The 27680-nt window shown below is 36.8% G+C and overlaps 1 long non-coding RNA gene across 14 annotated transcripts in view; it reads right to left on the bottom strand.

Moving 5' to 3' along the window:
• LOC137490239 (uncharacterized) overlaps positions 1-27680 on the bottom strand; it is a 139526-nt gene that overhangs the window by 96645 nt on the left and 15201 nt on the right. The window lies entirely within an intron of this gene.

Below are 27680 nucleotides of genomic sequence, written 5' to 3'. Positions count from 1 at the left end.
ATATTATACCCAAATGACCCTTAAATATTTTCAAAAACAGAGCTTTAGTAAAAATAGAACACTTATGTACATATATTTCAATATATATTAAATAAATATATATGGGGACGCATGGCTCGCAAATGGCCTGCAATTTAAGACTCTGTTTTAAACCAACAGCTGAGTTTGTCCATATTTAGTGATTAAAAGTTTTATTTATTCTTAAGCAAAATACAGAATAGAATACAGTATCTCTGTTCAGAATCAAACTTTTACCCTATTAACAAACCCAAACAAACTAACAAACAAACTAAGGCATTGTGGTCTTAACTTGGCGATAATTAAAAACGATTAAAACCTTCGATATCCAGAGGTCAGAGAGTAAGAGGGGAAAAAATGAAAAAAAATGAGGTGAATAAATAAAATCAGTCCTTTTAAACCCATCACATTTACACTGTCAATCTTTCTCACTCATTGTAATCTTTGACCCATTTTCGCTAATATTATTGGACCATTTTTTAGTATACTTTGTCCATCTACTTACATGACATGGCTAATTCTACTGCTTACTGCTGAATGGAAGGGGCTGACTTCCAGCTCCTGAGAATTATTTGTCGGGTTTGTCCATATTCAACAATTGTTTTAGAGTGTCTACTTGATGCTACAAATATATGTCAAACTCTTAATCGACTTGGAATATTCTTCTAAACTAAACATGCTTGTAATCATGTTCAATTTTTATATCCAAAAGAGTCAGTCTCGTCCATTTTCTTAGCCACCATAGAATTCCTTTCCCTTAAACTGTACTAATCACTTTCAGCAGCCATTAAGGTTTCTCGACCCTTAGGGAGTCCAGCTAGAATTTCTCCCATGTGAGAGAAGTGGGAACTTATTGCTACACAATACGTTTTCTTTCTGCCCTCTCGAATTATTTGTGGCATGGCGTTTAGGGGCCATTCAGTCAATTAACTTCACATCTCCGCTTTACCAAACAACAGTGTCCAGCAATATGGGCAGGCTAAAGACCAAACAGAAGCCTCCCCTTCCCAGTTCAGCTATTGAAGACCATCAGAAAAGACACCAAACAAAGGCCAGCCCCTCTCTGTCTCGATGACTCCTCTCTTTGTTGCTTCTTCGGCCTTCATAAAGAAAGAGGGACGCTCTTGTTTGCCCAGGAGGTGGTTTAATGGCCCTGGGTGCAACAATGGGGCCACATTCAACCTCGCTAGAGAGACTCATTGTATGGGGCTGCTACCAAAGAGCCAGGTCCAGGGACATTCCCACTGGGCCTAGTGAATGGCAGGGAGGCATAGGGGGTAGGCTCAGGGGTAGAAAGGCGCCATTGAGGTGATAGGCAGGTTCCATCTGCCCCCAGTGCCTCCTTACCTAGTCTTTCGAGAGGCAGGGGCCTCTCCCGCCACAATGGGCAAATTTAGTGTGTCGGGGTGGCTTAAAATGCTCACTTTAGAAGGAGCCATTGAGGGAAATATCAACACCGTGGACTGGGGTATTGGTTTATTCATCCATTCCAGCCCCTTCCCATTGACTGAGTTCCTTTTCCTTTCAGCTCCTTTCTCCTTTTCCCCATTCAGAGCACTTCTCTCATCCCAAAAACTTCAGACCATGCTATTTTTCCCATACCTTGCAAAGGGGCGGATGACAAGAATTAAGTTAGTTCTGCCACAGCCCCTCGTTTTTGTGCCTTATTGGTTGTGGCAGGTATCAGGGACAGTGATGAAATGGACCATTAATCAAAACAAAAATTAAAAGATGGCATAAGCTACAGAAAGTAGGCGGAAATATGGATTTTCACCTTTGCTTGGGCTTATTTCAACATTTTGCTTGGACTATGGTGCACTAACAACACGTTCAAAATATTAGCCTTCCAAATGGAAGTAATATCCCTCAAACTGCAAATCTTACTCAGTTTACTCAGCCTCATTTCATTCTAAAGCTGTCCCATTGGGTCTTGTGTTGTTTTTCAGGCCACATGTTTGATAAAAAGGTGTGTATGTACAAATTATCTTCTGTTATGCTCCATGAAGAAAGTCATTTTTGGGAAAAGTGCATCTTCTAACAAATGTGGGTGACTATTGCCATTCAAACTGATGTTAATGCATCTTGGGCAAAAATGATATCTTAATAAATAATAAATCTTATTAAATGAAAACTAAATGTATGAATCTTGGGGCTTAAAATAGACAGTCATCGATATAGCTTTGTACTCGATTGGTATCATAAAGCACTAACTGTCTACAAACTCTGAAGCTCCCTCAACCCAGATTTTGGAGATGGGCACCCAGCTTAGCTTCAGTGTCACCCATGTGAAATATCAGCTCTAGGACCAGACCAGGGGGTAAAGAGACCCCCAGCAGATGGTCAGCTCTCAGAACCCCTAGTGGGGTGCCTATGGGTTCCTGCTGTGCAGACACTCAGTAATGAATTTATCTGATTCAAAGAAAAAAAGCACTATAGATGAGAACATTTATCAATGATTAAAGAATGAAAAAGCCATGAATGACACATACTTTTGCACTATTGTTTTCAATGACCTATTCATTCATTTTCTTTTCGGCTTAGTCCCTTATTAATCAAGGGTCGCCACAGCAGAATGAACCGCCAAATTACCCAGCATATGTTTTACACAGCGGAAGCCCTTCCAGTCAAAACCCAACACTGGGAAACACCCAAACACTCCTAAATTTACACACAAATACACTATAGCCAATTTAACTTATTCAATTCATCTATACAGCATGTCTTTGGACTGTGGGGGACACTGAAACACGCAGAGAACATGTAAACTCCACACAGAAATGCCAACTGACCCAGCCGGGGCTTGAAGTGACCTTCTTGCTGTGAGGCAATCGTGCTAACCACTGTGCCACCATGACACTTGTTCATGTTAGGCTGAACAAGTGCACTGAAGTCAGGTTGAATGTGAGGCTGATGTGATGTAACGATCATTACTGAGAGAGATGATCTGTATCTGCATTTGTTAAATCGTTAATCTGAGGTAATTGGTTTGCCTTTATTACTGTGTAATTCCATACAAAGTGTGAAGCTGCCTGGTTGGTTCCAGTCACATGACATGTGGTTCATTCGCAGCACTCTAAAATGTTTAAGGTTTTTTCAACTTGCAGCCCCTGGAAAAGTAATGTAATGTGTATTTATATAGCACATTTGTATGGCCATACACCCAAAAGGCTTCACAATCATGAGGAGGCATCTCTGCACACCACCACCAGCATGCAGCATCTATTCGGATGATGTGACGGCAGCCACAGGACAATAGCGCCAGTGTGCTCACCACACACCAGATATTGGTGGAGTAGGGAAACAGTGATATAGCCAGTTTAGTGGATGTGGATGATTGAGAGGCAGGAGGATGATGGTAATGGCCGATGATGGGAATTTGGCCAGGACACAGGGGTTACACCCCTACTCTTTACGAGAAATGCCATGGGATTTTTAATGACCACAGAGAGTCAGGACCTTGGATTAACATCTCATCCGAAAGACGGCGCTCAGTGACAGAATAGTGTCCCCTTCAATTTACTGAGGTATTAGGACTCACACAGACCACAGGTTGAGTGCTCCCTGCTGGCCTCACTAACACCACTTCCAACAGCAACCTAGTTTTTCCCCATGTGGTCACCCATGCAGGTTCTGTCCAGGCTCAGCCCTGCTCAGCTTCAGTGAGTATCCAGTCTTGGTGTGCAAGGTGTTATGGCTGTGGCTAATGTGAAGGCTGTGGAAAATGTGTGTGTGACATACTGCATGTGCATACCTTCCTATTTGTGGGCTGAACCAGTGTGTCTTCATTTGAAATAAAGAAACTGAGTGTGCAAAAATACGCTAAATGTGAAAAAGTCCCCTTTTGTTGACTGGCAAGTCGCAACAGACCTGCACATTGCAAGGCCATGTTTGTGGTTGAATTTAAATGAACTAAACACTTCACACAAGCCTATCAAAGAAGTTCAGCAGGCCGCACGTGGCCTGGGGGCCGTAAAATGCCCAGGTCTTAACTAAGGGAAACTTGTCTCTTGCATGTAAATAATATGTAAATATATACAAGCAAAACATAACACAGGGATTTATTTGTTAATATCAAATGATTATACTAGAGTTGGGCCAATAAAACGGTTTTGATATTTATTGACCAAACACCATTGTCAATAGCGATTAAAAAAAAAAAAAGTCCGGTATGAAGTTTTGGTATGAAACGCTATATTAAAATGTGGCTGTTGAGTGTGTGCCTTGAAAGGAATGCCAATAAGCTTATGGTTATTTCCGATTGAGGCGCACAGCTTAGCGCAACACAAGAAGCGCACACGTGACGCATGCGCATTTTCCAGGCACACCTAGTTGAAAATATTTCACAATGCCGCATGCGTACTGTGATTCATGCAAGTATAATTAACCAATCTGCTCACACTTGAGTCAGACAAACACAGAGCACCCAAACATTGCATTGCTTTTTCATTCTCTTCATAAATACAAACTAGTATCGGAAATGCAGCAATGATTTGTTCATTTGTCATCCTCTGAGAAAACGGTTTAAGGTTGCCTAGTTATGAGAGACGCCAGAGAAGCGCGAGCACGCACAAAGCGCATTGAAAATGATAAAGGAAACAGAATCCACATGCTCATACATGCTTTTAGAGGCAACATGTGAATGGACTCCGGTTAGGTTTCACCACCTCAGATCAGAATAACAACACACATGAAAATAAGTGCCGTGACAAGCAGCAGTGAAGAGGTTGTATATAAAAAAGGATGTAAGGATGTCGCCAAAGTGCCTTTTTCTTTAGTTTCCTTGTGCATCCCAGCCACTAGCACCTGATTTTTTAGCATATGGGGTTCTGTAGTTATTTAACTTCATAATTTGTAATGTTCAGCATGTATTTGAATAATGATGGCCGGTTCCTTTACTTGAATGCTCAGATTTGATTATCATAATTTATTTTGTTAATAGAGTTTGTGGTTTACTGTGTGATTATCATAGACACCTTACAGATGTTTATCTACCTTAAAGTTGGCTTTAATTGTTTAGCATTTACACTTTATCATTGCACAAACTTTGTAATATGTTACATATTAAGTTTGAGGCTCTTTAGCACATGCATATGTTTATTTTATTATAAGACATTAAGAGACACAACTTTTTTTTTTTTTTTGGTTTTGACAATTAAAGCTATTTGCCTTAGTAATATTGGTACTAGTAATGTTGGCAAAATGGTTTTAAAAATGTTAATATTTCTAAATGTATATTGTAAAAAAAAAAATCAATAATCATCGACACTGAATGATAATAAACATTATTTAATACTTTTTTTTCTGTATCGCCCTACCCTAGATTATACTTTCCTACAGCACCTATTACTATCAGTTTAACTTACTACATTACTAAAGTAAAATGGAACGATTTGTAGTGGTCGAGGCCATCAAACCCCAGCAACTCAAGATTTAACCATGGCACTTACACTTTTGTACTTGCAAAAATGAAGCATTCAGTACTGAGAAAAGCGTAACGCCAATGATCGAAGGCACACTCACACACAAGGTCACAATGATGCCCTCTTTCAAACTTTACAGATATCACTAGAGATTACATAATCACAAATATTATTTTTAAGCTCCAAAACTGCAGCATGAGTAAAAGAGCAGCAACACCAATAAAACAACTTAAAACCTGGACATGGATTTCTCCAGAGTTTTTAGCTGCCTTCAGTAAAGTAAAAAGGAGCAGTGTTTCAACTGCTTGTAGCCAGAAGGTATGAAACAAGTGCCAGACTTCTAAATCATGAAAGATCTTGGCACTGGGGAGGCTTAAGCCGAGAGCTCTGAGCAAAAAGCTGCCCACTTTTTTTCTTTCCCAGGCACTTTCTCAGAGCAGGGTGAGTTTAGGGGTGCAGCACCTCGTAGTGGTGGTTCCCGGTGGGCCTGTGGTGGAAATCTGCATCAGGATGAATTTGGTTTTGATGTGTCTGAGCTGGAGCAGCTTATATGCGATCTGAAATAAGACTGAGGTTCCACTGGGTTCTGCCGTAACCTCGACGTGGTGTGACCCACGCTTCTGAAAGGGCCACGCGGGGGAGAAAACACTCACAAGTCGCTGTTTTGATCTTTTTATATCGACAACTTGCAGCTCTGTGTTATCGCTGTACATCTTTGATAGGGTTTGCTTGTACGGAGCGTCTCTTGAGTAAAAAAAGATATGCGTACTGGAAAACAAGATCAGTGGATCATGTTCTTTGCAATAACCTTAATAAATGCATCTTTTTTTTTTTTTTTTAAACAATGGAAATTCATGTTTTACTCTTATTTGAATTTACATGTTATTTGTAATTATAATTTCCCAGACAAAATCTTAAAAACATGAGCTAAATTTATTCTGCTTACTAAATTCTTTCATCTTTTACTCACCCCTCATGTGCTTCCAAACCTGTTTGCATTTCTTTATTCTTGTGGAACACAAAGTAAAATATATAAAAAAAAGCCTCTGTGTTTATTTATTTATTTGCTTGCATAAAATGAAAGTCAGTCATAAAAACAAAGTTGACTTTCACTGTATGTGTAAAACCAGTGCATACAGGTTTAAACTATAGGGCTGAGTAATACAGCTAAGCATCACAATTATTGCCTATCCTACGGTGACCGAGACAGCTTAACGCGCTGCAATTTGAGAAAGCACATGCAATTTCAAATACAGCAAATTAAGAAACAATCTTAAGTGCTTTTAATAATATGTGTGTTGTGTGTGAAATGCAGGGCATTTTTTAATGTGTTTGTGTTGTGAGGACTTGCAACATGTGTGCTGCCAAACGGATCTTTTCGTAATTTGCAGGTGTTTTTTGTAATTGCATGTGTTTTCTTAAACTGCAGCACGTTAAGCTCTCTTGGCCACTGTATATCCTCTAGCAGAGACACATTTTAAAATGTTTTAAACATTATTATTTCATTAAACCTTTCAGAAGTCACATTACCACTTTCACTTTCAGCTCTTAATTTGGCCTCTTCAAGTTTTCTTCAGGGCAATCATAAGAGGCCTCATGTACAAAGACTTGCATTGAATTCAAACTAAAACATTGCGCACAGACAAAGCTGTAAATGTGCGTACGCAGTAAAAAAATTCAGATGTATGAAACACTGCATACGCGGAATTCCACGCATATTCTCTTTGTTCATGCAAATTAACATGAAACTGAGCGCACATACACGAGCGCAAAAGCCCTCCCCGCCTCCTCCCCCTAATAAATATGGTAATGAATCCACTTTGGCAAAACCAAATGAAAAAGCAATGGCAAAAGTAAGCAAAAAGAGAAACTTCAAAGAATATGAATTGGAGGTGCTCCTATTGGAGGTAGACCTGAGAAAAACTGTGTTATTTATTTGTTAAGTTTGTCCTCCGGAATAATTAACAAAAGAAGAAGAAAAAAAGAGTGGAAGAGTGTAGCTGACGCGGTTAACGCAGTGGGGTCAGAACATTCCACTGAGAGTGAATTTAAAATGAAATAGTCTGATGTTAAGGTGCAGATTAAAAGGAGAACAGCGCCGCACCTTCATGGTGTGGACTAAAGAGGTGAGGGAACAGGGGATGTTTAACTAACACCCTTTGAGGAGAGAGTTGCCTTAATTGTGGGCGACACTTTACTGTCCGGAGTAGTATCCATGTCTGTGGGAGACACAGATATATTGGAGGAACACTTTGTTAGGGCGGTATAGCAGCACCCCTCCGCTCTTATCAAAGAAGCGCCACCAACATTTCAGCTGCGCAATCGCCCTCTCTACAACTGACTGAGCCTGCCACCTTGGAGCCTCTTCCCCACCATGCTGTTTGTGAGGATGAATTAATTACGGGTTGACCAAGGCCACCTTGCCACAATATTTGTTAAGTGCATTTGAGCATCACATATTATTTGCACATTTATTGAATGGAAATGTTACCGATTCACGTATGCAAATTTCGTCTTCAGATGGTGCCTTTATAGCAATGTGATTGCAGCAGATCGCCCCGATTACATTGGGAAAACCGGCGATCGATGCAAATTGCGCTTTAATGTTTGGCTTGTCAACTGCATGGTACGGAAACCTTATATACCTGCTGGACATGCAGATGATCCCGTCCCATACAGCTGGCATTGCACAACTCAAAGATACTTTGTAGTGTGCAATTTAACATAATTGCCTCTAGGAGTCGCCAATGGAAATAAAACAAACACACACAAGAAATGCACATACGTCACGCATGAAGTTGGCGTGGACCAACGCACATTCGCAGGTTAATTTCATCATTAGTAAATCCAAATGTGTGCGTGAAATTTGACGTACGCAAAGTTTTTGTGCGTATGCAACATTAATACATGAGGCCCCAGGGATTTTTGGCCCACAGAATGGCTCAGAGTCAAGATATCATTGGCATTGCCACTTAATTTACATGTTTTCATATCAATCATATACCAGCTTGCATCAACATTTAAAAAAATAAATAGTTTAGGTAAAAACACACTTTTCCACACACATTGTAAAAAATATTTGTAAAATAACAGTTTTCTGTGAAGTTTTTTTTTCTTTTTTTTTCACGTATTTATGCTATTGAATTGCATTATGGGATCTTGATCTTTCCTCCAAAGGCTTTCAATGTTAAAAAGTCTGAAAAGTGATTTTTTTTAACAGTTTGAAGTGATCTATTGTTTTGCGTTTATTACAGTGCAAAAACCTGCTAACAAACAGCCAGAACTTTCTGTTATTTTAAATGACTTCATTCTCTCTATATTATTTCTTAAACAGTATCTTGCCTCAAACTACTAAAATGCCAATAAAAGTCACTTTGATAATCAGCAGTGTTGATTTTTTAGTATCAAATGATGACAGAGTAGAGATCAAGATGCCATAATGCAATACAAAACTGTAAACAGAAAACACCATGTGAACCACAAAATACAGAACCTGTTAACTAACGGATATTTTTACAGTGCAAGTGAGTGTCTAAAATTACCCCAAATTATGTTCTACACACATAAAAAAATATTATAAATACTATCGTGTTTTTGAACCATGTTACAGTAAAGTAATTGAATTACTCTTGAAAAATACTTAAACTAATCTGTTGTGGCAATTTGCGGCAATACAACAGCCATAGCAACAAACAAATGATCCAACATTATATGGTATTTTATTCTCCACCAGAGTTTACTGTAGAAAGAAATAAAGCATACTACAGTATATATTAAAGTTTATCAGTTCACTACAGTTGATACTACACTATGCTGTAGCATTCATTATAAAAAAAAATGTTTTGTAAATACTATAATAAATACAGTATAATACACTCTAGTGTGGTTCAAAAACACTACATTATTTACTATAAATTACTGTAGTATTTTTTCATGTGCATATTATGGATTCTGATTTGTGATCGCTTGAAAACTCTATCAAACTATATACGATTGTGAGCATGTTTTTGATTTGGTTTCATGTTTCATCCGTCGCTGTGCTTTTGTTGATAACTGGGCTTCTGTATCTGCATGATTATAAGGTACAGTATAATACATAAAATGATGGTTTTCTGTGTGTGAGCTCCCTCTGTTGCTTTGACTGAGATGATAACAGAATAGAGAGACAGGAAAGTAGCTGGTCACGTAATTCATTAAGCGATGCAGGGTAGTAGTGACTGAAGCAGAATGTTTTTCTGCATCTCTTTTAGTGAACTAATGATAAAAACCTGTTTGTTTGATGCACTACTGACACAGTTTAATAAACATTTGATCATAAATTACTGCTGTTATATCAATGTTGGTATGTAAGTCTTCACCAAACAATGGGGTTATGTCTGTTTTTATATACAGTTTTTATGGATTTTCCTAAAGGTAAATGAAAATAGATAGTTTTTACGCATGATTCTCATGAGGCTTCAGTGTCAACGCTTAACAGAGAGTGTGTCTGAAGTTGGTGCTGAAGTAATCATAAAAGCAGCTTCAGCCAATTAAATGAGTCTGCAATCAGCCACTGTCTGAGCAGGGGTATTTGCATAAATTGATTTGACTGGCTGACTCTACCATTGTCGCATGAAAAGTTGCAATTCCCAACTTCTGCAGCGAGCAATGGAGAGTGTAAATTAGAACTTGCTTGACAGGGGAAGCATAAACAATGTGTGTCAAATAGGTTGCTTCACCGCTCTTGTATTTGTTTGACATTTTTTAAAAGTCAAAATTATAGAAAATTATACAACTTAAAGTGAATAAAGAATGGCTGACCAGATACAATGCAATAGACACATTCTCAAAGCGCAAATTTTCTAAGAATGCAAACATTTATTAGGTAAAGTTGGGAATTTTCCATTTACACAAGGGTTATTATGGTCATATTACAACAGCGAACAAAACTGATACCTCAAAATAATCAAGCAGGCATTCTAAAATCAGAATAAAGATGTGCTTTTATGCATAAATAAATGATATATATATAATTTATTACATATATATATATATATATATATATATATATATATATATATATATATATATATATATTTTTTTTTTTTTTTTTTTTTTTGCTTTAATTTGAAGAAGATGCATAGCAAACTTTCAATTATAAAACAGTGTGCTATAGATTAGCATGAATTAAATGCTATGGGGTTATACGAATATAAAAACTTTTGCTCCTTTTCACACTAATGATAATTCCAGACATATTATCAACCAATAAAGGATCTATTTGTTACAAAAAAAAAAAAAAACCTGTTATGTCGCTAACTTTAAATCAAATACATTTGCCTCATATATTATATCTCGCATAGACAACTTTATGGTGTGGTCTGTTTGCTCTGTAGCTTATTTATAGAGTGTTTGCAAAAGTGGATGCAAAGTGTAAGCACAGTTCCAAAAGAAGATAAAACAATGTAAAATCAAGCTAAAGCTATGTGGTTTTTTTCACTTTTCTCTAATGTTTCCTTTTGAAAACACTATTGGTTTGGTTTTGAGAAGTGTTTAGGTCAGTGGTTCACTTGGTAATCTCTGCAACAAGTCCTGTCTTCTTGTGGAAGTGTACAAGTAGGACGTGTATCTAAAACACTAAACAAAATGTACCCTAAGTAACAAATTAGCAAAAATGTATACAATGCCTTCTTGTGCATTTGTCATCTGAAACATGCAACGAAACGTACAAGGAACAACATATTTTACATTTTGCAAAAATTTATGCTGAAGCACACATATCTAAAGAGCCTGTGGCATCATCCCTAAATTCAGTTTAGGATGCAGTGAGCAGTGGTTCAGTGCTTGGAGTCAATGCAATATCTGAGTGAGCTCAATAGAGCTGAACAGGATAAAATGTAACTCCCTTTAACTGCCGCATCCTACTGTTGCAAGGTTATGAATGCCAAAACACAAATATGATGCAATGTCACAGCAACATCAAAAAGGTTCCTATCATAAAGTTCCTGCTCCAAGCCTCAATCTCAAAGTAATCCTCTTCTGTATTCACAGCAGTTTTATCAGCACAAACAAGAAGGGCTAAAAAATGGATGAATGCTAGTCTGAAACACACAATGAATATGGGGTATAAATGGAGTTAAAGGTACAGTCCACTTGGAGGTGAAATGTCTGTAACAGAAATGCAGGATGGGTCATTCAGTGGAAATTAATGGAGTCTAAAATATAAGACTAACATTCACATATTTTCACTTACATTCACACAGGTTTAGAACATCATTGATTGTGGGTAAAGGTGAACGTCTTTTTAACTGCCTGCTCTACCAAATGGTTGAGCATATTTTGGCTGTTTTAAATGATGGTTTACACACAAAATTGTTGGGTTACAAAAACAATCAAACAAACATATTTATGTTGCACACTTGATTTGGGTTTTATTGCAAATAAATAAAAACAAACAAACAAACAATAAAACAAAATATTTTATCGCATAAAAACAAAAATAAAGATGATTTAGTATTTAGTTTTTATTTTGATTATGTTATTAAAAAAAATTGGTCTTACACTCCATATTTTCAGATTTTTTATAGTATCATATTTACAGATTTTTTATAGTATATGTATTGATTCTGGTACTTTTACCATAAACCAACATATCAACCATTTGGTAGAGATTGATATTTTAGAAATTATGGAATGTGTTGCGTTAACTGACATTAGGAGTTAAGATATGCAAACCAAAAAATGTTTCTCTTGGTGGGGTTGTTAAAGGTTTAAAAGGTGAACTATCCCTTAAACTATCCATAATAAAAATAAATAAATTAATTAATTAATTCATAAATTAATAAATAAATAAATTAACTAATTAATTAAAATCTAATTTTTACTCTCAACATTTGTGGAATATCCAATTAGATGAGTAAATAATTAATTAAATGCTTGATCATGAAATTAACATTTATAATTGATCTTATTACTTATTAAAACATGTTTATGATCCTATTATTATTATTATTAATTTATTATAATGGGTTACAGCTGGAAGGGCATCCACTGCGTAAGACATATGCTGGATAAGTTTTCGGTTCATTCCACTGTGATGACCCCAGCATAATAAAAGGACTAATTCAAAAAGAAAATGATAAATATTATTATTATAATTTAACATTCATTTTATTTTACAAGTACAGTTTACCCCTCATATTATTCAAACCTATATATTTTTCATCAGTGGAACACAAGCCAAGTTATTTATTGTTATTTAGTTATATAGTTTATTTAATTAATTGATTTATTTATTGAATTAAGGGTTTGTTTTAGCTAAAATATTACATTTTGTCCAACTATCCCTTTAAGAAAAAGAAAAAAAAAACAGTATAGAGAAGTCAAAGAAGGTGAAGGCCAGAATAAAAACATCCAGGCTTTACTACCTAACAGCTAGGAAGGGAAACAAGACAGTAAAGGAGTGCAGCCATGCAACTTCAAAAGTGAATGAATCTCAGATGCCGAGTGCTGGCTGAGGGACCAGGCCCAGGCCGAGCAGAGGCAGAGCTGCAGCATGTAACCTCAGTCCTGTTTATGTTCCACATTCTAACGGTGTGGAGGCCTTAAATTGGAGCCATGCTGCAGGGGATTAAGCCTATGAACCCAGGCATGTGTGTGACAGGGGAGGCGGGCAGACATATGTCCACAAGGCTGGTTAAAAGTGCTACCCACACACACTCACTTTCCCTCTCCTTCCTTCTCTCTCGCTCTGCCACAACTGAAGGCCTCCATGTGTGGCGGATGTTTTCCACGAGCGAGGCGGCCAGCTTGGCTGCAGCTGTCCAAACCGGAGGGCCTTGGGAAGGGGAGGAGAGAAGCCTGGATTGGAGGACGGTGCACTTGGCAAAGGTCAGACACCCCAAGACAGCTTTGAGTGTGGGAACTGTCCGCGAAGGCATGTGCGAAATGCTCTGCTCTGTGGTATCGTTTTTCCTCCAAGGCTGCCTGAAGGGAGAAGCTCGGTAATATATGTGCGCCTGCTTGTTTGTATGTGTGAGAATGCAGATGGAGGGGCTGTTGATGAGATGCATTAACGAGAGTAGAGGAGCAACAATATATGGTTTAACTCAAACACAGCTGCACGCTTGCTTATAGACATCTGTAAGAGATGTGGATGTTTTTTTAGTTTTAAGGAGGAACAACAAATGCTAATCTTTAGTTTTTTTTTTTCTTTTCCACACATTTACAAGCAAATTCCAGAAAAGACGCAGTGATGTCAAATGTTGAAATAATGAGCAAAACTGATCTTCTATAAAATGCTGTTGGAAATTTTTATACTCTTTGATGAATTGGTTCATTCATGTACATTAAGTGGTTTAAATACAAGAACAATTCAAGAACAATTCACATAGATGAGTCACTGAATTAAAGTGTGCATGTCTAATTGCTTAAATATTAATATATGTAGTAATAACTGCTTTCTAATGAGATATATTTTAAAGTGCATCTCATATCTGTGATAACGAAACAGAATTTTTTAAGTAGCCATTGATTCAGACTACACTGTTACATGATTCTATAGAAATGATTTGATCCCCAAATGTATTATTTGGCAGCAGCTATTTGTGCTAAGTGCAAATACCTAAGCTAAGTAAATGCTTTTCTCTTAAAGTAAAAATAGTATTAATATAATAGTATTTTCTTAACAACATGCTGTTTACAGTAAGCACTAATAGCGATATATTCTACTTACACTAAGTAAAAGGAGTTATGCTTATAGATGGTATTTATACTTAGCTGAAATAGTGGCAGGTAATTTTTACCTTAGTATTAAGGCTACATTATGAACAAATAAAAATAAAAAAATGACTACCACAACCCCAGTTTTCACATTTTGTGCCAAGTTGTTTAAATAGCATATCCATTTGCGCCACTTTGTGGACTCATGTGCCGGTCTAGAAGGAAGGTATGTTAGGGCGCATTGTTGGCGCATTGCTATTTTGAGGAACTAAAAAAGACTGCGTCATTGACCATCTATAAGCACGTCTAAAGTCCAGCACAGATCCATTAGTTCTGCGCCTATGCATATCCGAAAGCTTACTCATTGCTTAATACACACAGGATGTACAGCAATACACAAATATCATTAAATATGAAAAAAAAAAGGTTTAGAAATAAAATGTTGCAAAAATGATTTTTTTCTACACAAACATAAAAACCACTACCTCCATGCCTTCTTCATCTTGAGGCTTTTATTGTGTTGTTATGTTATAATGTTGTTATTATTATTATTAGCAGTCTTATGTATTATTTGCATATTTAGATTTGTTTTAATAAAACAAACAAGTTTAGATTTGTCCACCTGTCGGGTTTAGGAGATGTATGCATCACCATATGAAACATAAGAATAAGACGTGAGTCTGCATATAACTCACCACACTTTGTGATTATTGTTCATTTATTGGTTCAATTTAAATATAAGAAACCAATTTAAATATAATAAACGCAGATAGTTTGTTTAACTGTTTTCTCGCTAGTAAAGCGTTCAGTTTTTTCCTCTTACAAATTCCGCTATGTAAATAGCAAGCGCACCATGATGAGACGCAACTGACTCTTAAAGGAAATTATTTTTATTATTTCTATTAATAAGAGGTAGTCACAGCGGAATGAACCGCCAACTTATCCAGCATATGTTTGACACAGCAGATGCCCTTCCAGGTGCAACCCATCTCTGGGAAAACACTCATAACTCATTAAGAGAATAAGTACAACCCTGCTAGACCATGTTCAATGGTGCAGAGCGTATTTTCCTGTCCTTAAAACAGCAAAGGTGGATTCGGACATGCCCTTAATGCGTTTGCACCCCTAGCTTCAGTTTTTATGCCTAGATCATTAAAATAGAGCCCTTAATCTCTCTTTCTCTGTAACAACTACATTACTCTCCTTTAAAAAAGCTAAAGCCTCAGTATCTAGTTTTAAATGTAAATTTACAAATAGCAGCACAGAATTGTCACTGATTTATTCTTAAAGGTTCCATAGAGTGCACTGATAATGTTTAAAATATTGCTACTTACTGTAGTGTATTTTCTACATTGTGTTACATTCTATGATCTCTACATAAATCATGTGGCTTAGTTAAATGCAAACATATTTTTGCCCCTTTTTATATGTCCATTTGACCCTAAAATGAAATGTTTTTTTTTTGTCTTATATTGAAAGTGTTACATTACAGTGCGATCTGAAATGCATATTTTTCTATGGACTTTTGTTTAGATGAGATTTATACAAGAATGAGGAAACAATAGTGTGTGTGGTTCACAGCATATCATTTCCATCTATTGAACTCTTTGTATTCAAGAATATACAGTTTTCCATTCTATGACCCCTTTAACATAAATGCTATTCCCGACACTATGTTTATAATCTTGTCCCACAGTAACAAATTATGCTTTGTAAAATTCCTACTATATTTATTTATTAATACACTCTGCAAATATTCATGTCATTTTGTATGTTACATCAACATTTGTCAGGACAAGCAGTGGTATTACAAAAGCAAAATCTCACCTAATGATCAAAAACCTCTTAAGCAGCTGTATCTGACAACAAAGAATGCTCCGTTCACGCAGTTTGCACTTAAATAGCTGCACAAATAATAAAGGCACAGTCAGGTGTGTGTGTATGTATCTGCACAAGCGATGTTAAGGCACTTCTCTCTCACCCACCTTTGTGTGAGTTCTGTGCCCTTGCATTCATTCGGCTGCACCTTTGAAGGCAGATAATCCCGCTTATTTGCTTTCCCATGCCCGAGTCAAGTCAGCCTCTGAACCGGCTCTCCAGAATACAGTACACACATCCACACTTCCCACCACACAGACTCCTTTTATTTACCCAAATAGGATGTGGCTCAACAGGCTTTAAAATGTTAGTGAATGGTTTGTAAATATGATCTTACCGCAACTCTTTTATCGGCAAAGCTACAGTCTTAGTGTTGCTTTGAGCGCCCTTTATGCCTCCTGACATGCATTCATTGGGAGAGAATTGAAAGGCCTCAATGAGCGGTCCCCGCAGGACCCTATGCTCATAATAGGGGCCAATTCATTACAGTAAATAACAGTTGCTGTCATTATATTGTTTTCCATGAAGCGGCTTATTTGGAGCTCTTAAACGGGTAATTGTTTTAAGACCAGTGGTGGCTCTTTTGCTCCAATTCAGGGGCAGGAAACTGAATCCGGGCAGTGGGAATTCGGGAACGCACCCCGGGGAGGGTCCAACTGGCGGGACAGGAGATCCAGTCCTGCGTGCAGCTGTGCCACGGCATTAAGCTCTAATGAGTTCAAGAGTAACATGGATAAAGCAGAGTTATGGGGAAAGCCCCTTTAAGAGCCTTTGATTTACTGTCTTGACATCAGTATGAATACGTATATTAATCACCTCAGTTTATGTGGCCGAACTACTAAAATAACTGGCATAACTGTAAAAGAAAATAAACAGTAGGAAGCAGCGCGGATGGTCTCAGTTCAGGCTCTTGCTCTGACAGCTGTTAAGCCCATCTTCGACCTCGTGTCACACAGCGAACATGAGAAGCTGAGGTAATGCTCTCTAATGTCCGGATTGTAGTCGAACCAGGGTTGATCTGTTCCCACAGTTGCTTAACACAAGGCCCTTTACTTAGTCCTCCCTCTCTCCAGGCTGTGATTACATCCTGAGTAATTGTAGGCCTTCGACTTTCCAGACAAATTGTAGTGCATATTTTAAATCTCATTAGCTTCCAAAGGCTTTCTAGAAAAACCACATCCATATAAAGGGTCCAGGAAATGTTATACACATATACACATTATAATGATGGTAACTTCCATAAAAAACTTTTTTTTTTTTAAGCTAATGGTTTTATTATATGCAACTTTAACCCTGAAACTAATATGCTTAACAAAATTTATGATTTTTTATTATTATTATTTCATTTACCAAAAAATGCTACAGTAATATTAGCAGTTTTCTCAAGACCTGTCAAAAGTTCTGGGCTTTGTGTTATCGGGCTGACTATACTAATTGCTGATAAACCAATGTAAATGTCTTAGACAAGGTAACAAGGAAAGAGCAAACACTGAGTATGTTTACATGGACACCAACAGTCCTATATCATGCACCCTGTGCAATAAGGAGCAAGACATGTTTGGCGCGATTTGTAGCCATTTTCAGACCAATGCAACACAATTTTTTTTGTTTTGCACTATGTTGTTTAAATAGCAAATCCATTTGTGTCGTTTTGTGGACTCATGGGTGTGCCAGAGGTGTGTTAAGGTGAATTGTTGGTGCGTTGCTATTTTGAAGAACTATAATAGACTGCGTAATTGACCAGCTGAAAGCTGGTCTAAAATCGAGCACAGCGCGTTAGTTGTGTGCCTTCAACACATACACATTGCTTCATAGACACAGGATGAACAGCAATACGCAAATATCTTTACAAATCAAAAATAATTAAAAGATTACAATTTTTTAAAAATTATTATTTTCTACATAAATATAAAAAACAATTGCCTCCATGCCTTCTTCACCTTGGGGAGATTGTTTTCAGTTTATTCATGACAATTTGCTTTTGTATAATGTTACTATTATTATTATTAACATTTATGTGTTTTAATAAAAACAAGCTTAGATGTGTCCACCTGTCGGGTTTGGACCATATGGGGCATAGGACTTTTGGTCTTTTGACCACACTTTTTTATTATTGTTCATCTTTTCAGTTTGCTGGAAATTAGAACTGAATTTAGAAATCATTTTGAAACAAATCTTTGCTCTTAAATGAAATTAAATATGTAGGCTAATGGATGTCTTTAATGGAGTGAGTTTCCACCATTTTATTGCTCCACGAAAGTAAAGGAGTAAAGTAAAGAGAAAGTTAAGAGGCCAAAGGGAGGAGGCATGTTCTTTATCCTTGCGCTGCAGATGGTCTGTTTAACTGTTTTCTCGCTAGTGAGGCATTCAGTTTATCCATTTACTAAGTATGCCATATAAAAAGCAAATGCACCATGGCGTGATGCAACTGACTCCTAAAGTAAATGAGAGATGTGTGTTTGATTGGTTTAATCGGCACAGAGCGTATTTTTCTTCCTTTAAATAGCAGAAGTGGATTCAGACATGCCCTTAATGCTTTTGCGCCATGCGCTTTAGACTTTTAGAGACCCAAAAATCAGATTTAAATACAATTAAGACAATACTCTAAATAAGAGTCTACCATGTAAACAGTGATTTTCCGTAACCTTAAACCGACTAAAGTCATAATCGAACTAATTAAAAATCTAATTAAGACACGTGAAGTACGCAGATTTTAGTCTAATTTTAATACAGACACATGAACACCATATTCAAACTATTACCATCATGTAATACTTTCATTTTGCAACAGGATAGTCAATACACATACGGCTGTTTGACACTATTCTCCGCACCTGCTGAATCAGTGAAGGACCACAGACATCTGCATCGTGAAATGCAGTTTTTCTATTCCCCATACGACGTGTAGTATCAAACTCCATTAGAACAACACTCTTCCAACAGTTCATACTCTCATCCAATACCTCAGTTTGTCACGAGGGGCAAGCATAAAATGTTCCTGAATAAAAGTGAAAGTGCTAAACTGCAGTGAAAGTCGACAAATTAAAGATGAAACACCCAAAATTACATGAAACTCCAGAGGAAATGTGGATAGAGTGATATATAACATGTACACCAGAATCATGAAAGGAACATTCAAAATGCAACTCATGGGGCATAAAATGGTCTTAAAATGAAAATAATATAATTTATTGCAATATAATTTGGTGATATCGCACAACAAAAAAGATATATAATGAAAGTATGTAATGAAAGTAATCAAATGTAACCGCATTGCCTATTAATTTAGGCTAAGATTACATTATTGAGCACACTTTATAATTTTTTTGGCCAACTGACTGTGCAGAGGATACATTTAGGAGCAACCTGTGGGTAAGTCAACTGGAAATGAGAAACTTACATTTAAGATCTATTAACTCTAATGATGTTTGATTATTATTAAACCAAGCTAGTGTGTGAAACCAGATAAGATTCTTATAATTGTAACTCACACGGTGGTGTTAAAAAAAAAAAAAACTATAACAAACTTTAGACTTAAACTAGCAGTTGTTTTAAGACTAGTGATGGGCAACTAGGTGTTTTTAAAGCAAATAAATATACACAATCGGTCAAAAGTTTGGGGTCAGTTTTTTGTTTTTTTATTTAAATAACATTTCAATGCAATAACATTTCAGAATGTTATAATTTCTTCTGCATTTTTGATAAAATAAATGCAGCCTTGGTGTGCAGGAGAAGCTTATTTTAAAACATTTAAAACCTATATTGACCCCGAAGCTTTAACCGGTAGTGTAAATATATATATCTCTGCAGAAAAAAAAGCAGAAATAATGCAGAAAAATCATGTTTCCTCAATAAAAAAATAAAAATAATATGTTTGTTGTGTCAGTTTAATTATGAGTTTCCACCTTCTTAACTATACCCACTGTTTTCCGCAGTCCAGAGGTCTTTTCCTACAAGGGGCTACAGATTAACCGGGTGCATTCCTGTGCAGGGAAATCTCTTTAGATTCACTTCCAGATCAGAGCAGTCATCTGTACACGCTGCATGCCCTAACCAGGCCCTCTGCCCTCACGGGAATGTGGAACTTTTTTACCATCAATTTAACCAATTATAGAGCAGGTCCCTGTGTTTATCACAGAAACTTTACCTTCAGGCACTGGAAGCATAAAAGTCACCCAACACATGATAAGATTTTTATCATAGACACTGCACCAACTGGGTTATAAACTACAGTCACCACACAGTATTAATACATGATTTTTTTATTATTATTTTAAATATTATAGAAATGTCTGAATATTAACATAAGCACACACAATTACCAAAACCAAAATTAAAAATGAAAGTATAAAAATAAAAGCTTATTAGACATAATTTCAAAGTAAAATTAAATATGCAAGATTACTAAGATGAAAACATCAGGGTTTTTTTTATATTGAATTATTTATTCAGTCTGGTTATTCATTATTTTTCATTCATTTGAAAATGTATTAGTTCTATGTTTCTCATTTCTTCATTTACTTCAATTATTAGTTCACTTAATCATTAATTCACTATATTCATTTGCATATCCATTTTCTTAATATTTAATATGTTACTACTTTAAATTAGGTAATTTATTAATTTTCTTTCTCTTTTTTTACTCATAACTGATCCATTTCACTAAAACCATTTTTTTTACCTTCTATATATAAAGTTTGCTAAATTTGTCATCACAGGATGGGGAAGTGGATGTAATGACTACTCTGAGCATTGTGACTAACCTTTATATAACGATTACCACCACAGGCAAGCATGACGTAAATGTTAAACCAGAGCCTCGTGCTCTGCTGACTACCAGCACCTATAATAATCTTCAAAGACACGAGGTGGCATGTCTGGCTGTCAGCCCACACACACGTATTAATGAACCCGCACACACACAGACACACACATATATAGGTGTCTTCTTGCACGAACATGGAACTAGCCTTTAGGCTGGCTCGAGTTTCTGCACGGAGCAGTAAAGATACTGTTTCACTGCAGGTGTCCCATCAAAGACTGCAGCAAGAACTGGCCGGCAAATCTCATAAACTAGCAGAACTACAGGTCCATTTATCGTGAGCACCGTTTGCCTTAATGAAAAGTCCATATGTAGGCTGTCGAGCCTCAGCATGGAGTGTCATCTTTTGGCTTTATCATTACAGTGGCAAACACTTCATATGTATACCTCTGCTTGTGCCTTTCTATTTCATCCTATGACGTGACTGGGACATGACAAGAATATAAAATTTCTGAATTTGTTACATTGTATTGTTTACTATTTACTACAATATTAACTGAACATTATCATTTGCAAACATGCACAACCAGTGGTAAAGTTAGGTTATTAATAAGATTTGTTTTAAAAGTTTCTTATGTTAAAAAAAACACTTATTTTATATTGAAATTTATTGTTAAAGGTCAAGACACCCTGGAGTCCATTTTTATAAATTATAACAGATTTGTATGTGTTGAGCATCCATTAAGGCAACGTTAGCACCTGTCTGCTTAAAATCTGGGGAAAATGGCATAATTTTAAGCTTTTGTAAGGTAATTTTATCTTTCTGGGGCAGGATCAAAATCAGTGACGTAGCAAGCATCTGCTAGTGGATTGATGACGCATTGATTTCTCATTATTATTCATAGTGGAGTTGTCTTATCCTATGAGAAGACCCTATTTCTTGATTATTCAAGAGAGCATGTGCTTTTCGAAGGCCAGGCAGACCTGCTAAGCTGCGAGACCCAATGACTGGGTGAGACCGCATCCGTGAACGGTACGGTGACCTATGACTCTGTCAGGGCTGATACAACAAAGGTGTTGGTTTGCAGCAGGTTTGTTGAGAGCTGTACTAGTATTAGAGAATGGCCAACTTTGTCTTTTATCAGTTGAGTTACTTACCATTCAGACACATTACCTATATTGTTGCTGCTGTGTTCACAAATGTTTATGTATGAAAAACTGTAGCAGGGCATTAAATGATATACTGTTTATTTATTTCCATTGTAACTTTGTAAACTATAAAATCACAGGTCTCCTCATAATTTGTCTCATTTGAGTCAGTTGTTATCCCCGTGCTCTTTTTCCCTAGCTCTGATGGCCATGCCCACTCCCCATGCCCAAAAAATTCTGAGGAAAACATAAACCAAATGTGGGAGTTTCATGACTCTTTAAGCCACGATGAAATCAATTAATATTACAGATATGGAAATATGCAAATAAGTGGCAATGTAAACAAAGTTTTAATAATAGCTAAGGAGCCAGAGAGAGAAAGAGAGAGATGTAAGATGGTTAGTAGGTTTTAAGGATAAATTTAGGTTTACATATTCTTAAAAACACTCCAAAAAAAAAGATAAATTATAACTAATAAAAAGGGTCCAGAACATATTCATGTGGAACATCAGCGATAAAAGAAAGCAAATTGATTCAAAACTGATAAATCTACAATCTAAGAGTTGCTTGTGTTATAGTTGCAGAAAAACAATTCAAAATACTAGGTAACATTTTACAATAAAGTTATATTAGTCAATATTAGCTAATGCATCAGCTAACGTAAATTAACAATGAACAACACCAAATTACGTTCATAATACAGAATTACTTAATCTTTGTTAATGTTAACACACCATATTAAGTTGTAAGTGCATTAGTTAATATGAACTAATCGTTCAGCATTAAATAACCGTTGTTAATGTAAACCCTCATATTCTAATGCATCTCTTCCAACAAACAGGTTAATTAGTATGTATGTAAGATTTGCACCCAGAGGTTGTACCCGACCCCACCTCTGACAACACAAATGCAGGTTACCAGATTTATGCCTACACTGTAGCAACACGTAACAACACATAACAAAAGGAATCATTTCCATGTTAAAGATTTTTTTGTCTAAACCATCCTCTGAAATTTTCATTTTAGAAACGGTTTTTATGTCTCGTGACTGTAACAGTAGTTTATGCTGTTATTCAATCAAATCAGGAACTGAATGTGTGCTTTTTCAGAGTTAAATGCTAATAATGTAAGTTTGAATACCATTTTACGTGACATTTATTCCTATCTTTAATGCAGCAGAATACAGTTTACCTCAACATGAAAATAAAATAACCACATATGAAAGTGAAATTATAACTGTGAACTGTTGTGCAAACCAACAAATATCACACTGCATTTATTCAGCAATACTATATCTTTGTTCATTTAAATTTACATACAGTATATAATAATGTGTTGGTTAATGCATTAGTTACCATGAAGAAATAATAAACAATGACTGGGCACTACCAGGGCCGGAGCAAGCTGAACTGCCGCTCTAGGCAAAGGACGGTCACGCCGCCCTCAAACCTAAAGTGAAACCGGGGTGGTCTATTCTGCCGCCCTAGACGCGGCTATAACTGAGGCACGGGTGGCGAGGGTAGTTTAGGGGACGCCACCCTCTCTATTCTGTCGCGCTAGACGCGGATATTATTGAGGCGCGGGTGACGAGGATAGTTTCAGGGACGCCGCTCTCTCTATTCTGCCACCCTAGATGCGGATGAGGGCGCGGGTGGCAAGGGTAGTTTCGGGGACGCCGCTCTCTCTATTCTGCCACCCTAGACGCGGATGAGGGCGCGGGTGGAGAGGGTAGTTTCGGGGATGCCGCCCTCTCTATTCTGCCGCCCTAGGCGGCCGCCTAGGTTGCCTCTATGGAAGCGCTGGCCCTGGGCACTACACAACCTTCTAGAAAAACTAGAACATTTAATTTACAGTAGCTACACAAAGTTGTAACAGACAATAGTACACTCAAATAATATTTTTTTTTACTTGTTCAAACTACTTTAATAAAAATGAGCTGAAACAACACAATTCTTGAGATTTCATTGGGACGACTTTGATTTTTTTATGTTCAATCCACATAAATTTGTTAAAAGTGTTAAGTTAGCATAATCGATTTGTGTTGGCACAAGATGAATAAATTGTGGAACCCTGCATTTTTTTTACAGTGTAGGTTGAGATATCTAGGATATTTAAGTTATAGTAACTAGAAAAATTAAGTTATGAAAAATTGTATTACTGTATTTAAAATGTTATTCATACTGTATGACAGCAAAAAAAAAATAAAAAAATTCTCCAGTTTTTAGTGTCACATGATCGTTTAGAATCATTTAAGTTGAATATGCTGTTTTGGTGCTCAAACACATTTCTTACTATTGTAACTGAAAACACTGTAAAATCATTTTTCAAGGATGCATATGTAAATATTGTTGTATGTTTTTATTAAATTACTAAATAAAATATTATCTTATCTACTTGTAATATTATTTTACTCCATGTGTTGCTTGCCAATTCTTTCAAATTTGCGAACAAATAATAACATAATATTTTAAAATAACTTTTTATGACTTGTTCTTCACAAACTTTTGTCTTCAGGTAGAGAGAATATTTAGAGTTCTAAATAGAGGCCTGGGGGTCTTCTGCTTTCAATTAAAATCTCAAACATAGTTTCTCCTTTCTGCAGAGCCTTGAAAATATGCTCGTAAATTGTCATTATTTTTTACAGGCTTCCCCTTTTTCACTTGCACATCAGGGATGTCTGGCACAAGCAGTAGCTCACTGGACTGGCTTATCTCAGAATCTGCTGTCTCTCTCTGAGCCCTGGGATAAATGACATGACATACAGTATATGGCTGCTCCCCATCACACACTGTATGTGTAGTAGAAATGCACCATTCAGATCCAAACTATAAGCATATTACTTTTTGTGTTCACACTTAAATTGGTTAATTAAAAAAAACAAAAAAATTAAAGATTAAAATGGCAGAAAATAATTTAGATTGTGGTTTGTGACCATGTCCTGTTTTTTGTTTCATTTAGATTACTTTGGTCTATGCTATGTTATTATTACAGTAAAACTGCACCAGATCTGATTTTAAAGTGGGCTCAATCATATTTTTAGGGGTTTTGGTCCACTTGATTGGTGTGTACCAATGTTTGAATGGAAGCATTCAAACTAATTCAAATGAACCACACTAACTTAGTACTCACATGAAAGGGGTGGCCACATCGGAATGAATCGCCAACTTATCTGGCATGAGTTTAATGCAGTGGATGCCCTTTCACCTGCAACACATCTCTGGAAAACACCCATACACCCACGCAAACATGGGGAGAACATGCAAACTCTACATAGAAATGCCAACTGACCCAGCCGGGGCTCAACCAGCGACCTTCTTGCTCTGAGGCGATCATGCTACCCACTGTGCCGCCGTGATGCCCAGGCCAACAACAGAAAATGATAAAACAGCTTAAAACAATGAAAAGCATTATTCTTACCGCTTTAAACAACACATGTTTTAATGAGTTTAAAGTCAAAACCAAGTGATCTGAGGTAGTTTGAAAAAAAAATTCTACGTTGTGGAAAACAGCTTTTGTGATCACACCAATTATTTTCTCATTTAATGCATTATTTGTAATCTGAATTAATTGCTATGTGTAATTAGGAATAATTAATAATTAATATTAATTAAATTAAGTTAATTATTGAGTTAATTAATCTAAATATTTTAAAGATTAAAATGATGGAATATTTATTTTTTAAAGTGGTGGTTTGTGACCATGTTTTGTTTTTGGTTTATTTAGATTTCTTCGGTCTATGTTTTGTGTTTATTACAGTGAAACTGCACCACAGCTCATTTCAAAGTGGGCTCAATCATATTTTTAGAGGCTTTGGTCCAGTTGATTGGTGTGCACCAATGTTTGAATGGAAGCATTCATACATTTTCAAATGAATCACACTAACAGAGTAATCACATTAGAGTTTCTTTTAATTGGCTAAACTTGCCAAGTGTGATCACACTAACAACATTCTCACTTAATGCATTATTTCTAATCTGAATTAATTAGGAATGATTTTAAATTCTAATTAAAATTAGCAATACTTTATTAACATGTTTGTTTTTAGATTTTGTTGGTCAGCCCAGTGTTTTAATTTAGTTTAAAAGGCACTGCACGCATTCTGTTAATACTGTGGTCTTTTAACAAGCTTAAGTGGAAGCCATGGGGTAGCATTCCCTGCTTGTCTCTGTTCCCTCACATCTGTGGCTGTTTATGCCCTGTCTATTTCTGAACCATCACTAAAGAACCTCCAGGTTCTGCTACGAAGGAAGAGAATGTGATTTTCCCTCCAGTAACAAAGAGAGAGGGAAATTGCAGGGGAAGTCTGCAAATGTGTTTCCTTTGTGGTAACCTACAAGAGGATGGCGTGAGACGAGAGCCAAGGCACAGCGGCGGCTTTTGGCTTGGATGATTATCGTTTGCATTCATTACTGCACTCGGTAGAAACAAACCTATCGCCAGAACGCTGGAACTTTCAGTTTGAAGAATTGGACAGCTGAAAAAATTTAAGAGGACATGCCGGCTAACTAGAAAATCACACTGGTGGATACTCGCTGAGAGGTTTTTCCCCTGTTTTTAAGGGCTGGCCTGGAGCGAGCTCTACGGCAGATGCTAGCATGACAAAGGCGTTTCAGTGATAAGATGGAGAGAGCCTGGGCGGTATGAAAATGATGGCCGCTAGCATTGTCTAGGCTGAGATTTTGTGACTCCTCTATGACGAATCCCAGTAACGGAGACTCTTGGCAGACGGATGTGGGCTGCATTGCAATGGATGGGCCCTCCACTCTGGAATAAGCTAAAAAGGGCCCTACAAAAAGAGCAAGATGTAATGCCACTTTTTCATGCTCATTGCGGGCCTCTGATAGCTGCAATGGCATGGATTTGTATCCCAGTTACACTGAAAGAGCTTGCGAATTGGATCGAGCTTAAAAGTGAAGCAAGAAAGCCCTGGAAAATCAGTGCTCAAAGGCACATTTCAACTGGAAAGCATTTCTTTAAAGCCTGTACTCCTTGGTGGTTGACAATCCTATTAAAGAATCAACGGCTTGCAATTAACAGAGAAAAGAGATATAAAAATAAATTAAAGAGGGGAAAAACACACGCATTCAGTTTGGGGGCATCTGCGCGGGACTAACCTCGCAAAGGTCCTTTCTGATAGAAAGATACCACAGGCATGAATCATCTTTTTTTTGCATTGATGTTTGAGTGGCATGACCAGCATCTGCCAATTTCCTATTGTTGCCACTATTCACTTCACTGACGGCATAAAGGGTTGCAACGGAAAATAGGTTTTCTCTTTCCTTGGAGATTTTGGATCAGATGAAAAAAAAAGGGAAAACACACCATCAAAGGAAAGGCACCAGGCCTAATGATTCACCATATCAACAGACTCAATGACGATGAAGACAGAAGCCTCTCAGTATATAAAAACAGGCTGTTTGGTTGCCGTCATTCGCTTATTTAATGAAAGAAAAGCGCTTGGTTTTTAAACCTACAAAGGAAAACACTCAACAATGGGTCCGGCCAAATTTCAATTAATTTGCTTGACTGTCTTAAGGAGGTATGCAGAAGTGCCTTTGCTTCTCTTTTACGTGACAGAAGGACTGTTCTCACTCAAAATATTCACATTTCAGCACAATTTATGATATAAATATTAAATGTTTTCAAGAATCCTTCACTTTAAACACACATGATGACTTGCAGCATGAAGCTAATTTCAAGTTTTCTGAATAGCTATTTTGGAAAAGTTTGTAAACAGTGTGTCAGCATTGAAA

The sequence above is a fragment of the Danio rerio genome, chromosome 6 (assembly GCF_052040795.2).
Source record: "Danio rerio strain M-AB ecotype USA chromosome 6, GRCz13ab, whole genome shotgun sequence".
NCBI classification, from domain to species: Eukaryota; Metazoa; Chordata; class Actinopteri; order Cypriniformes; family Danionidae; genus Danio; species Danio rerio.
Note: the sequence above shows the minus strand (reverse complement) of the source record. Positions and strands in the feature narration are given on the sequence as shown.